The sequence below is a fragment of the Phycodurus eques genome, chromosome 1 (genome assembly GCF_024500275.1).
Source record: "Phycodurus eques isolate BA_2022a chromosome 1, UOR_Pequ_1.1, whole genome shotgun sequence".
Taxonomy (NCBI): Eukaryota; Metazoa; Chordata; class Actinopteri; order Syngnathiformes; family Syngnathidae; genus Phycodurus; species Phycodurus eques.
In genome coordinates this window covers 8,621,488-8,635,495 of record NC_084525.1, presented here as the reverse complement: position 1 = coordinate 8,635,495, position 14,008 = coordinate 8,621,488, and the positions used below count along the sequence as shown (strand labels likewise).

Below are 14,008 nucleotides of genomic sequence, written 5' to 3'. Positions count from 1 at the left end.
ATGTGCAATCAAATGTTTACGCAAAGTTAATTTAAATGGACCTGCCATGAATTTTAAGTTCATCCTGAAATTGCACCCGGATGCCGAATACTGTATCCCTAACTTTTTGAGAGTACAGTACTGTCTCTCAATGCAAAGACCAATTTCTGCAGCAGACTTCCTTCGAGCCGCTAGGGGGAGTCACCGTGCCAGGAATGTGCACACTCGATGGTTTTCATCTCCACAGACGCCCCAATTCTGCTCGGGATTTGGTGACGGATTGGCAATGGCAACCAACGTGGGTAATCTGACAAATGACCCCAATTGTTGATCTGTGAGGCGTTTAAAACCGAATGGTGTAAGATTTTCTGGAAGCGTCGTTGAAGGGAGACGTGACTTTGTTGTCGTCTCCTTCACAGTCAAATCTGCTGTCTGTCTACCAGTCACTCACTCGCTCGATCTCTAAACTTGTGGGGAATTTTGAAACCGACACACAGCTACAGGCGGAAGAAAAGGTAGGCGTTGCTCTTTCACATAAATTATTGCCACGTTAATTAGACCTGCCACGGTATAAAAAAAAATGCGACGCCGCAGCCGACTGGGTTTATGTTTACGGTCTAATAAATGTGGCAGAGACGCGCACTTATCAGCAGAACACGTCCTGGCAGGGCACTGCGTAATTACAGGCTGCGCCGAGTGTTTCTGGGGCTCTTGAGTGGAGCACGAGTGGCTGCCAACACACCTGCAAAGCGTTGGTTCGCCCGAGGCTTAAAACACAGCCTTCAACACCGTCCCCCGTGTCTGTCTGCCAGCCACCCAGCGCCTCGGCGCCCCTCCCTCATGCAACATGTTGAATGTGGCCTTTATGTGAGTAATGATAGCTCGCTCCGTGGCCGATGAGAGATTTACATTTATTCCACGCAGAACCTCACAGTTTGTTTTAGATTAACTGGCAAGGTGGCTGGTTGAAATCAGGTGGGGGGGGAAGAAGAAGCAAGAGCCAGTGAGCAACGAATACCGAAAGGTTACCCCATGCATGCAGGATCAACCGCGCTTTCTTCTTGTGGATCAAGGCAAACTCAAGTTAGAAAATACTACATGTTTATATATGAAGCACACGCGCCAAAAGTAAATGCATTTTCTGCTGCAGCAGTGTTGAGTGCCCAGATTTCTCACAAGGGCACTTTTATGTGCAGGGAAATAGGCATGGAAAAGAAGACCTTTCCCTTTGAGCTCACAGATTTGCAGTAATTACAGAATCACTTCCATATGTGGCTCTCTGGCTGCCTTCTCGCTGCCCCCACCACCCCTCGTTCCCTCTCGCTCTCCTCTTCTCTTCTTTCTTACATTTGCATTCTCCCTTTATTCCTTACTTTTGCTACTTTTATTTTGTTTGGCTTCCCTTCATGCACTCTGAGCATTTTTATTTTTATTTTTTTGTGTGGGGGGTGGGGGGGGGGGGGTGTTCAAACCACAGCTTAAACAAAGTTAATGGTAATCAGAACATCCTGGCATTTTTGGCAAACAATCACTGTTTTTGGGGTGAATAAATTAACCAGGCTCGCCAAAAATATGTGTGCACCCTTGTTGAAAGAGGAGCGAGCGAGTGAGGCGAGACACGGACAGACAGGCAGAGGGGAAATGCTGAAAATACAGAAATATGAAAAAGGAGGAAAAGGGAAAGAATGGGAGCTCAGTGAAGAATTTGCAAGGCAGGAGCGGAGCGTGAAGGAGGGAGAGGTGGAACAGAAAATGAGGCTGAGGGGAAGGGAGGGCTGGAGTAATGCTTTTTGACAGAGGTGGGTTCAAGATGGGTTCATGGTGACATCATGGCTGATTTTTGAGGAAAGTATAGACAGAAGAGACGTTCACCTTTCATTGGACACACATGTCGGGGAACAGGCGAGAGCGCTCATTTACTGGCACACACACTGGTAGCTGTGTCCGCAACCTCTGAATGCACCTCAAAATTATGCACACTTCTTTTTACCCCCCTTTTCCCCCTGCAGTTTCCAGTGTAGTAAAAGAGGGACTTTTTTTCCAAGCTTTCTGCTCATTTGTTTTTGCTCCAAAAGTACATTGTGGTAGAAACCTGTCCTGGCCCTTAACGCATACGTTTTCCTTTGCCATGAGTAAGTCATTTTCCGGTGAGTATTCCACAGTGGACGTCAAGGTAGTTGGACTATAAATGAGCAGAGTTTGCCAGGCAGGATGAATGAGCTCCTTCATTTCTTCAGATGTTTGTTTAAGTATGCAAGCAAGAAAGTGTATATTTGTGCGTATGATACGTGAGCCGAGCACGCTCGCTCTCCTTTGTGTCCCCGGCCGGTCTCGCTGCGCTAGCAAAGTTGACATGACATCAATATGAATGTGGGGAAATGGTGATCTCAATGCAGGCATCTTGTTACTGATTAAAACCTGCCGCCACAGGCACCCGCTCCTATTCGCCTCCTCGACGCCCCACCACCGCCAATCCCATTAACCCCCCCACTCCCTCTAGAATCCATGCCTCCATCAATCCCACCCTTGCTTTGGCTCGCTGTCCTATTTCGCATTTCTTTCTCTCACGCTCACTGTACCAGCCATCGTCTTTTTCAACCTTTTTCGCCGTAAAACCAACTGACCTCACTTCCTGCCTTTCTTGCGTCCTCTGTCATCACTCTTTGCTCTTTCCTCTTCTGCCTTTGCTTCTTTTTCTCTGTCAGCAAGCCCCAGGCCTCTGCTACATTGCTCCGTGAATGCAAATATGTTGAATCTTAAGTGGAAACACACGACTGGTTCTTATGAATATTTCATACCTTCATAAACACATCCAGAGGAGCTGCAGAGCTTCGCGCCTTACAACTCCCTTGTTTGCCGGATGACTTCCTGTAAGGAATTGAACTCCCACAGTCGACCTTTAGCCGGCACGAGTGTGTTCGGTTAGGTTTGATGTCAGGCCAGCCCGTTGTGATGTCACTGGTTGAAGTTAATGACACCCGAATGGAGGGGGCAAGAGGCCATGTTTCCAGTGGTGCCCAGAGAAAGAGATAGCGCCCTGATCTGTCTTCATTATCCCCCATTCTACAACTTCACAGACACCATGATCATAAATCTCTGGCTGAAGCACACTTCACTGACACTGAAACACAAACACAAGTAACCTCTGACCCTCTCTCTGCTACTGCCTGTGCACACTCACCCATGCAGCAGACACCAACGCACATTCAAGTGCATGCTGTACACCACCTACACACACACACACACACACACACACACACACACAATATTCCCTACCTCTGTCACAATTTAATAAGAGCCACTGCACACACTGACACCATCCTCTTGCACTTGACTGCACCTTCAGTCACTTATGGATGCTTTCAGTTAGCTCGATGCTATCACACTGATTTGAAATTCACATCACTCTAACGACTAATAGAGTTAGTCTTTAACGGTACCACATAGACATTTAGCGGTACCTTCTTGTTTCGCGTTGCGCAATTGCTGATTTAGCACTGCTATATAAACAGTTAAGGGATTTCTTTTAGCTTCGGTGGCCTCATAAGCAACACTTAAATCAAATGTAAACGAGATAATGATCTGTAGAGGTGCCTTTTGCAGAGTGGCTAAGATGGGCGCTTCCTGAATATTAGGTTTCTGAAAGAAAGCGAAAGAAGAGTAGTAGCGCCTCTGACTGCTGAGCCATTCATTTATTCTCATTTTGTATGGGTATAGCTAGTGTACATACAAATGTATGAAAGAACGAGCATACATTAGGCCGATGTTTTTGAGCTAAGGCACCCGTTTTATATAAGAAAAATCTCATACCACACCACTGAACAAAAATGTCACAAAAAGTATGAATACTGAAATAATGATGATCTCATCTCAATTTACTCACAAACTGACTTACTCAGTGTTAAATGTGGGCCTGTTTAACTCGCAGGAAGCCATGACTTATTCTGTTGTATGAATGGCAACAGAATGGATACATAGATTTAGTGTACCTTCTGCCTTCTAATGGAAGCACATTTTAATTGTTCTGCCTGTCACTATATGTCGCTGGGATAGACAGATGAACTAAGATGTAGCTGTAATTAATATATAATAATTTCCGAACAAACTAAGTGAAATTGGATAATTTCCTGCGGAACCCCTGATGATTTCTCACGGCACACGAGTTGGGAATCACTGCATTAGGCCATGTGTGCAAATTAACGGGGCGGTGTAGTTTACGATATAATGTTTTACTACATCAGGCCATTTTCTAGGTTTTGCAAATGAAATTATAGAAGAGTTTTATGTACTTATATCAGTCAAAATAGTTCAAAGTAGGGCTTGGTTGATTTATCGATTTCTAATCGATAAATCGTTGTTCTGGTCACATCAATATTATTATTTTTTTCCATAGCAACTGACACGCACTGTTTACACTGAAGTCATGGCAGTGAACCGAGAGAAGCTAAGTTACTAAAAAGGCAAAGTTTTGTCAGTCATTTGAAATCGGTTCGGATTTACAGCATCAGACAATGAGCAACAAACAGCCCACTGGATATTATGTTCAAAGACTGTTATAACCAAAGTGAGTAGCACAGAAGGGAAAACTCCCGCAAAGAAACGGACAGCATGGATGGAATTATTTCACAATGCTCTATATATAACAATAAAGGAACCACCGCAGTGGAAGGCAATCACGGAGGCGATTGTGGTGATCATTGTCAAAGATCTGGTGTCCGTTTATACATTGCAAAAGTAGTAATTTATCCAAACACTGATCCACTTGAATTGTGTTAGCAGCTGTTGTAATAAACTGCATACAATTTGTACTGTAGTTTATCCAAATGCATTTCACACTTCACCGGGGTTTATTCTCGTCAAGTCACAGTGTATTGCTTTTTACCTGACCACTTCTGGTCGTGTGACTTCACAATAAGACCGCCCGGAACTTCATTAGCGTGAAATAAACTTAGTAATAAGTAATATAGGCTAGAAATACTTGTCTATCACTAAATGTCCCATTAGAGAGGGTTTTCAATATAGGCATTGCAACATAAAGGGATGCCTAAAGCCTCATTTTGTTGACAGGCTTATTTATGATCATTAAAATTGAAAGTTTTAGTTTTTTAGTTTAGTTTGAATGATCATTGAAATGATCATTAAAACTAGGCGAGTGCTTTATACTGTATACAAGATTTTGTTTACATTTTCATGGACAAAGGTTAATTTTGTTTGGAAGAAGCACCTTTTATTCATGTTACACTATATTGCTAAAAGCATTCGCTCACCTGCCTTGACTCACATATGATTTTAAGTGACATCCCATTCTTAATCCATAGGTTTCAATATGACGTCGGTCCACCCTTTGCTGCTATATCAGCTTCAACTCTTCTAGGAAGGCTGTCCACAAGGTTTAGGAGTGTGTTAATGTGAATTTTTTACCATTCTTCCAGAAGCGCATTTGTGAGGTCACACACTGATGTTTGATGAGAAGGCCTAGCTCTGTCTCCGCTGTGATTCATCCCAAAGGTGTTCTGTTGGGTTTAGGTCAGGACTATGTGGAGGCCAGTCAAGTTCATCCACACCAAACCTCTCATCCATGTCTTTAAGGACCTTGCTTTGTGCACTGGTACACAGCCATGTTAGAAATGGAAGAACTGTTTCCACAAAGTTGGGAGCATGGAATTGTCCAAAATATTGGCTCCTTAGTTCCAGTGAAAGGACCTCTGAAGGACTCAGCATACCAAGAGCTTTTGGTCAATTCATAGTTTCCAACATTGTGAGAACAGTTTGGGGATGGCCACACCCTGTTCCAACATGACTGTGCACCAATGCCAAAAGCAAGGTCCATAAAGACATGGATGACAGAGTCTGGTCTGGATGAACTCGACTGGCCTGCACAGAGTTGTGCCTTCAACCTGATAGAACACCTTTGGGATTAATTAGAGTGCAGACTGAGAGCCAGGCCTTCTCGTCCAACATCAGTGTGTGTGACCTCACAAATGTGCTTCTGGAAAAATGGTCAAGAATTGTTCTTTGATTGGTGTCAGGCATTTTCGTCCATCTGCTGGTGATGCGTTAGCTTCTGTAGCTTTGCATCGACTGGTTCAATGTCATGTGCTTGTCACTTGTGCGGGGGGGGGGGGGGGGGGGGAGTTAGTGTTTTATCTGTGTTATGTTTTCAACCTTTAACAGGTGAATGCATTAAACATCCTCATATAATCAAATTTAACCGAGTTTAGAGTGTTTTATTGTTTTAAATGGTTTTGTACCGATTAATGACTGTTAACCTCTGCTTATACTTGTTAAAATGTTACTTAAAACACAGTCTTGGACTAATAAAAGATGTTTCTAAGTATAATCATGCTCAATGGAAAATATTGTTTTAAAAGTCAACCAAATCTAACAGAATGGTTTGTGGTTGAACTTCGAGGTACCAGTGTGACCAGTGGCGGACTGTGCATTTGGTATTTAGGCCTTTAGTAGGGACTTACCCGACCACTACTATCACCGTGCAACTATACAAACCAGTAATATAATACAAATATGTAATATCACAGCATGCAACTGTCCCACATACATCTGACATGAGAAAAACATTTCAATAACATTTAGATAAAATACATCATACTCACGAGAGGTGCTCATTATTAAATGTAATGTGTGTGCAGATCAGTACAGTCAGACAATAGTCAGACTTGGCTTACTGTGATCAACCAATCAGAGGAATGAGAAATGTTGACGTGGTTGTGGGCCAGCTAGCTCTGAATCGAATTGAAACTCTGATTGATTAAAAAAAAAAAAAAAAAAAAAACTGTCCCAATTTGTATTCATTGGCCAGCATTACTGATTTTGAAGGCCCTGGGCAGATTATGTTGACATGGACATGGATTGGACAAAAGAAGTCTAAGTTCCACATACCCTACTGGAAGCAGTATAGCAAAGAGAAACCTTATGGAATTAATACAATAGACTCTTGGGAATACTGTACATTATTGAATTTAATTGAACAATTATCAAAAGTTAGTTTGAAAATGTAGGTTTGTGCTTCTGATAGTTTTTAGGCCAGCAGAGAAGGCCCACCTCTGGCTGTATAATTGTCAAAAGTCCACGTTAGCAATACTTGGCTACGAAGCTAGTTGCTAGGTTGCGTAGTTGTTTTCGAGCCGGCCAAGTCACTGACCAATTGAAGGGCATTTTTTCAATGCCTAAAGAGGATCGTGGTGAGCTAGCATCCTATTTTTGCTTCTGCAGACATTTCATTTATTTCATTGTTGATTATTCATTATTTCATTATTTGTTATTACATTTCGTCATTGTGGCTGCATCCCTGTGGCCATATAGAGGCAAAATGTTACATATAATAATGGCAACGCCACAATGGCATTCGTCTTTCTTAACATAAATGCAAAGCAAGGAAACAAACACATTTACCGGTACTGTACTGAGAGTTGTCTTTAAATGCTGTGATTGTGAATGGAGGCTGAGTTCCCGACGCTGCTTGACAGTTACGAGAAGAAAGTATGTTTTTTTTTAAACAGTTGCTTGCCCTTTGGGGAAAAGATGACCTGTGCTCGGTGAAGGTTTCTATTAAGGTGCCAGTTAAGGTGTGTCCTCTCCTCCTAGTTGTGAGTTGCTCCTTATAACCGAAACAACTTGAGAAACATTACATTCAGAAAAGCAAGGCACACGCCCAGAACCACAAACACAAACAGATCTGAAACATATGATCTCATATGGCTAAGAGGGGCACGCTCAGGGGCACACCCAAAATCGTCGCTGCTGCACTCTGCCATCATACAGAACTTCGCCTTAAACTGATGTGCCACCATTTTCACTCAAAGCCATTCTATTTTGCAAAAGCCATTTTGAGCTGTGAGACATTTTCAACTCCACAATGTTTGTCAGGATGTGGAGAGATGTTGTATTTCCCCAAAAACGCGTTGAAAGCCAAATTTCGGCTTTAATTTGTCCTCCATAAGAGCAGAATGCTTTCAGTTCGACTTCCCCATTCAGTTCCCAGTGTTTCTTTAATATTGAGTTGCATTGCATTTCTGCACTGCTGTGGCCTTGATAGTAGTGATTTGGGGAAACTGTCATAGTGCCACACTGTGAAAGCAGGTAGGGGTGAAATGTGCCTTACAGTTTGATGAATCTCATTGGGCAGGAGTGACTGCTTCTTAAACGTCATGTGGGTGAGATCAAAATATGAGGACACCGATAATCTGTGGTGCTCAGGATATTGTAGCATCCTCTTCATGAGCTGCAAATTTGCTGATTGCAATGTTAGATGACAACGTGGCTGTCCAATTGCACAAATAGTTAGTATAGGTAAACAACTTGGTAGCCAAGCAAATGCAGGAAAGAAAAAGAGCCAAAGCGAGAGACAAAGATAGAGTATTAAAAACAGAAACTTAAGCACTATGGGCCCTTTTCTTCCCTGCAGGCATTTTGTGGCTTGTGAAAAAAAATGTGCTGTATTTTTGAAGTGTTGGGTCACGTGACCAAGGATAGCGTAATGAATCAGAGAGTATAATTATTTCCTAGCAAGTGAAAGAGTGATTTTTAGAGGTAGGGAGAAGAGGAGGAGGAGGAGGAAAAAGTCCAGTGAGAGAGTGGTAGCGAGAGCAAGAGAGAGAGAGAGAGAGGTTGGCTGCTGCCTGCTGGTGCTGTCAGAAGTACGCCGATGAACGTGCACACATCTTGTCTCCTTTTTTCCCCTCCAGGCTAGCGCCGCTCATCGGACGCTTCCGTTAAGTCATTCATCTGTTCGTCCACGGCGGAATTGGTGAGTGAATTTCACGTGCAAAAAGTTTCAAATTTCCCCAAACTTCTGCCTGTTTGTTGTTTGTTTTTTGTTTTTCCCCTCAGCCTGCCTTTGTTAGCAGTGAGGTTGTATTTTGCATCAGTGGGTCTTTAATAGAAGACCGAGATACTTTCGCACTTGCCTAATTCAAACTACATCTCCGTGAGCAAACACTAAAACATCCTCATACACATTTCTTTCATTAGGCTTCATGGACAAAACACTACATTTGTATGAATACGTACTTGAGGACGTGAGTGGGCCTGCATGTTCCTCCATGCACATGTGCTTATTAGTGGCTGTTGCCCAGTGCCTGTGGAGCTCTTTATTATTAGCATGTGTTAGTGTGGACACGCCTGCATGTGTTTGATGTCTATTCACCAGAGGAGTCAGCAGTCCTTGACCTTTTTTATTATAACGAACCTGCTGGAAACTTGGAAAAGACCAGTATTGTTTCCACCTTTTTAGTAGCAAAGGCTAATTCCTGTAGAGTGAGGTGTGTGTGTGTTTGTGTTTGTTTGTGTGTGTGTCTGTGTGTACAGCTCTGCTCTTAGTTTATATGGTAGGTTTATTCATTATGTTCCCATACTTGGTCGTCTGTCAGTGAATTGTATCTCTTGATTCTGGCGTATTGCCTCGGTTAACAGGTTCCACTTGTTACTGGCGTACATATCAGAGACATCCTGTTCCTGATGTCATTGCGTGTTTTTTCTTGTTTCACGTGTCCATGTAGCTTTAATATAGTGTTGTCGTATTGCAGTGGCGGCTTACGAGCACAGCACCTGCCATCTGCAGTTTTATCTCCCCTGATGGACCTGACACAAGAGTGTGGGATAGTTAAACAGAGAAAAATAGTAACAGCATGGCTAAGTGAAGGCGCGTGCTGAAGCACACCAGTTGGACTCAGAGGAGGAGACCTCTGGAGTGGAAGGTGGAGGGAGTTCATGAATGAAACAAGTTAAAATCACATTTTAGTGATTTGAGATGTGTACATAAATTAATTAATTTTATTCATTCATCTGTGCAACTTGACCAGTAGATTGCATTGCAAGATTTGGCCGCCATTATTTCCCTCTTTAAGCAGAAAGTTGTTGATACCCGTTGTCTTTTTGTACTCTCTCTAGTCATTAAGACTCAGTGGATGGGAGGTTAGACAGGTGTTTTTTTTTTGTTTGTTTTTTTTTTGGGGGGGGGGGGTGCAGGGGCGGTGATCTTTCTGCCACAGCACTATAATTAACAAGGAAACAATTTGCATGGGTTAGGGTTGATTTTTATAGGTGTGTTTGTGTCTATTTACATGTTCACTTAGAGTCAGAGCATTTCTTAAGATGCCTGTTGGCACTTTGTTGTGTGTTTTGTATGTGTTTGTTTGAGCCCGCTTTGTGTTGCTATGGTTCCTGGGACTACAATCAGACATGGAAGTGGTCTTCATATAGAGGATTTGTTTTCTCTCTGAGCTGAGGAATACAAACACCTCCATACTCACTTGTTGAAAAAGGAGAGGCCAGTTCTTTGTTTTTTTTGAGTGATTTTCTGCCGCTCTGGTTGTATTTGTCTAAAAATTGTATTCCACCATCTGTCTTTTCCTGTTGTGGTGTATGCGTGTTCTTGTTTTGCTCGATGCGAAGTGGGAGAGTGTGCTTAATACGCCAGAGTGCTCTACCACATCATGGAAAGAGAAAAATTGTGAGGGTGACTTCATCTTTTCAGAAAGTGTTTAATGTCTCACTGAGTAAAACTCTTTCCATAATCTTCTCCACTCTGCAACTCAACGTAGCCTGTTGTTAGTGACACTGTGCAATGGTGTATGACTTAATTGCAAAGTGTGCAATGTATACAAAATAATGACATCTAATTGATCATTTTAATCGACTATTAGGTTTGATAGCTGTTGTACTGTACATTTTCTTCTTCTCTTACTATTAAGTTCCAATTGCACTCCAAGGGAACGTACTGTTCTTTAAATGTCAAATAATTGCACCCAAGTGCTACTTTGCATTGTTGCGTGTAAGCAAATACATGTTTGTGCGATGCCAAGAGCAGGCAGATGTCAAACAAGTTTGAGGTGATGGAATGCAGGTGTGTTTGGACACACCAAGACGTCTGTCACTGAGTGTCTCTCTCGGAGCCATTAGCCACACACTTGTTGAAAGACGGCAAGCTGTCAGCTCAGCATCGACCAGTAATGTGTTTCAGGTAAGGTTTCCACAGACAAAATTTCGACGGCACCAGCGACCAGATCACATAACGCTCACACGTCTGTTTGTTGTATTTAATAAAAAGAATTGTTTTACTGGTGAAGTAATATGACTTTACCTGTGATCCAGAACTTAAACATAATCCTCCGTGCCTCCACTTACTTCCTTTACAAAGTTATGAAACATAAATCACTGTCATGTTGACAATTAGATGACTGTGCCTGGAAGACATGGTTAGCTTTGTGTTGAAAAATTGGCATGAGTGGGCAAGTCTGAGGTTAAAAAAAAAACCAAAAAAAACATTTAAGTCTGCCAATGTTTTCCTACCAGGATACAAGGTACTTTTCATTTATCTGGAGGCTGTGAATGTGAAGTCAACTGTTCCGCTGAAGGTTTTGACACACATTTTTATCTGGGGGGAATGAAAAAAATGGCCCATTCTAGACTTTTATAGTGTTCAGGATACTCAAAGAAAACCTGTGAAGTCAGACGAGCTTGGTGGCAGAGAAATGAAAACCAATAAGTATCCTCAACTGGCAGGAAGCAGAGCGTCACCATTTTTTAATCTTTATTGTAAAATATACAATAAAGAATAAATAGGACTTTGAACTCCTTTAAGCATTGCATTTAATTACTGTACAATCCCTCTACGCTTTTTCTGAGAAGGGATTACAAACATCCCCAAATACACATGTACAGACTTGGGTTAGTACACACCAGAAGTTGGTGGTTTTCTCGATTGTGACCAGGGGTGGGCATAATAATCGATTAATTGATAGTTTAAAATTCTGTGCGAAATTGTTGATTGCTATTGAGGCAAAATGGAGTGCGTTGCTTGGCTTCGACCAGCAGAGGTGATGCAGTCTTCACTAATTTGTGGTCAATAAAGAAAAACATGACATCAACTCTGAAGTTAAGCTACAGCCACGCAGACCTTTATTCTGCTCAATACACCACTGGCATCAAAACAGAGAGAGAGATTCCACCTTTCCATCCATCCGTTCATTTTGTATCGTGCTCATTAGTGTCGTAAGTGAGCTTGAGTCTATCAGAATCAGAATCAGAATCAGAATCAGAATCATCTTTATTTGCCAAGTATGTCCAAAACACACAAGGAATTTGTCTCCGGTAGTTGGAGCCGCTCTAGTACAACAAACAGTCAATTTACAGAACACTTTGGGGACATAAAGACATTGACAAAAAAAGCGGTTTAAAGTGACAAGTAGTGCGATCATCTGGGACAATGTCGGTTGTGCAAATGTTACAGATACTCCTCAATCAGTGTGCAAATGGAGCAGATGCTACTCTGGCATGAGTGGCCAGTATATGCAAATAGTGCAGCATGGCGAGACAACTACAGTGAGTGCACAAGTAATAAATAATTGGCCCCACAGAAATGTGACAACGAACTCAAGTCAAAAAATTGCCAGCTTGTTGTAATGGAATTATAGGTTAGGTGTTTAAGAAGTTGATCGCAAGAGGGAAGAAGCTGTTGGAATGTCTACTAGTTCTAGTTAGCGTTGATCGGTAGCTGACTTTGGACTTTTAGCGTTGATCGGCCAGCTGACTTTGGGCGACAGATGGCGTCCAGCCTGGGCTGGTCGCTACCAATCGCAGGGCAATTATAGACAAATGACTGTTCACATTCATACCTAAGGAAATGTTTGAGTCTTTAATGAACCTAACGTGAATGTTTTTGGAATGTGGTAGAAGACCATAGTACCTAGAGAAAACCCACGCAAGCACTGGGAGAACATGCAAACTCGATTCTCCTATCCCAAAAATAAATAAATGATTGTTAATTTTTCTAATGGTGTATCAAGGAAATATTGTTGACACTAAGGAAACAACAACTGTTATCCAAAACTATTCATAGGTACCTGCCTGGCCCTGTATGAAAAAGTAGTTGTCCCCTCAACCTAATAACTGTTTGGTCCGCCCTCAGCAGCAACAGGTGAAATCAAGCGTTTTCTGTAACGGGCAATGAGTCTCTCACATCTCTGTGCAGATATTTTGGGTCACTCCTTATCGCAGAATTGTTTTAATTGAGCAACACTGGGAGGGTTCTCAAGCATGAATGGCAGCCTCAAGCATGGCAGCCATGGCCCAATGGTTAAGATCATCGCCTGCCACCGTGGGGGACCTAGGTTCAAGACCCCGTCTGGACATCCGCCAACATCCCCCGGACTCATGGCTGTGGTGTCCTTGAGCAAGACACTGATACCCCGAAATGCTCCCCGGGCGCTTCAGCTGCCCCCTGCTCCAGTGTGTTCCACTAACATGTGTATGTCTTCACTGTGATGGGTTAAATGCAGAGAACAAATTTTGTGTGCATGCATGCATGTTCATGACAATAAAAGATGGTTCTTCTTCTTCTTCTTCATGAAGGGCCTTTTTAAGGTCACAATATTTCAATCGGGGATTAATTTCCGGACTTTGACTAAGCCACTCCAAAACCTTAATTTTGTGTTTTTTAAGTCATTCAGAATTTGATTTGCTGGTGTGTTTTGGATCGTTGTCCTGGTGCAGAATCTAAGTGCACTTCAGCTTGAGGTCACAAACTGATGGCCGAAAAGTCTCCTTCAGGTTTTCTGGCAGAATTCATGGTTCCATCAATCACAGCAAATCTTCCAGGTCCTGAAGGAGCTGGCCCCAGACCATCACACTACCACCACCATGTTTGATTGTTGGTATGATGTTCTTTTTCTGAGATGCTGTTACATGTATGCCAGATGTAATGAGACACACATTTTCCGTTCAACTTTCCTCTCATCAGTCCATAGAATATTCTCCCAAAAGTCTTGGAAATCATTCAGATGTTTTTTTTTGTATTGTTTTTTTTTTTTTTTTTTTTTTTTTTTTGCAAAAGACAAACCTCTGTGTTCTTTTTGGTCAGCAGTGGTTTTTGCCTTGGAGCTCTGCCATAGATACCATTTTTCCTAGTCTCTGCCTTCTTGTTGAGTCATGAACACTGACCTTAAGTGAGGCAACGGGTGAGGCAACGTAGGGGATCAGTTCTTTAGATGTTGTCCTGGGTTCCTTTGTG

The 14,008-nt window shown here is 42.4% G+C and overlaps 1 protein-coding gene across 4 annotated transcripts in view; it reads left to right on the top strand.

Moving 5' to 3' along the window:
- The first annotated feature begins 226 nt into the window (after positions 1-226).
- Positions 227-14,008, top strand: part of rarga (retinoic acid receptor gamma a) — a 51,646-nt gene continuing 37,864 nt past the window's right edge. The window contains exons 1-3 of one of the 4 annotated variants that reach the window (XM_061675599.1): positions 227-277; positions 399-494; positions 8,685-8,746. The gene's annotated coding sequence lies outside the window, so the exon portion shown is untranslated. Of the gene's footprint in view, positions 278-315; positions 495-8,684; positions 8,747-10,909; positions 10,961-14,008 lie in introns of those variants that run through there. The other 3 variants (XM_061675624.1, XM_061675607.1, XM_061675615.1) reach the window with 3 other exon arrangements.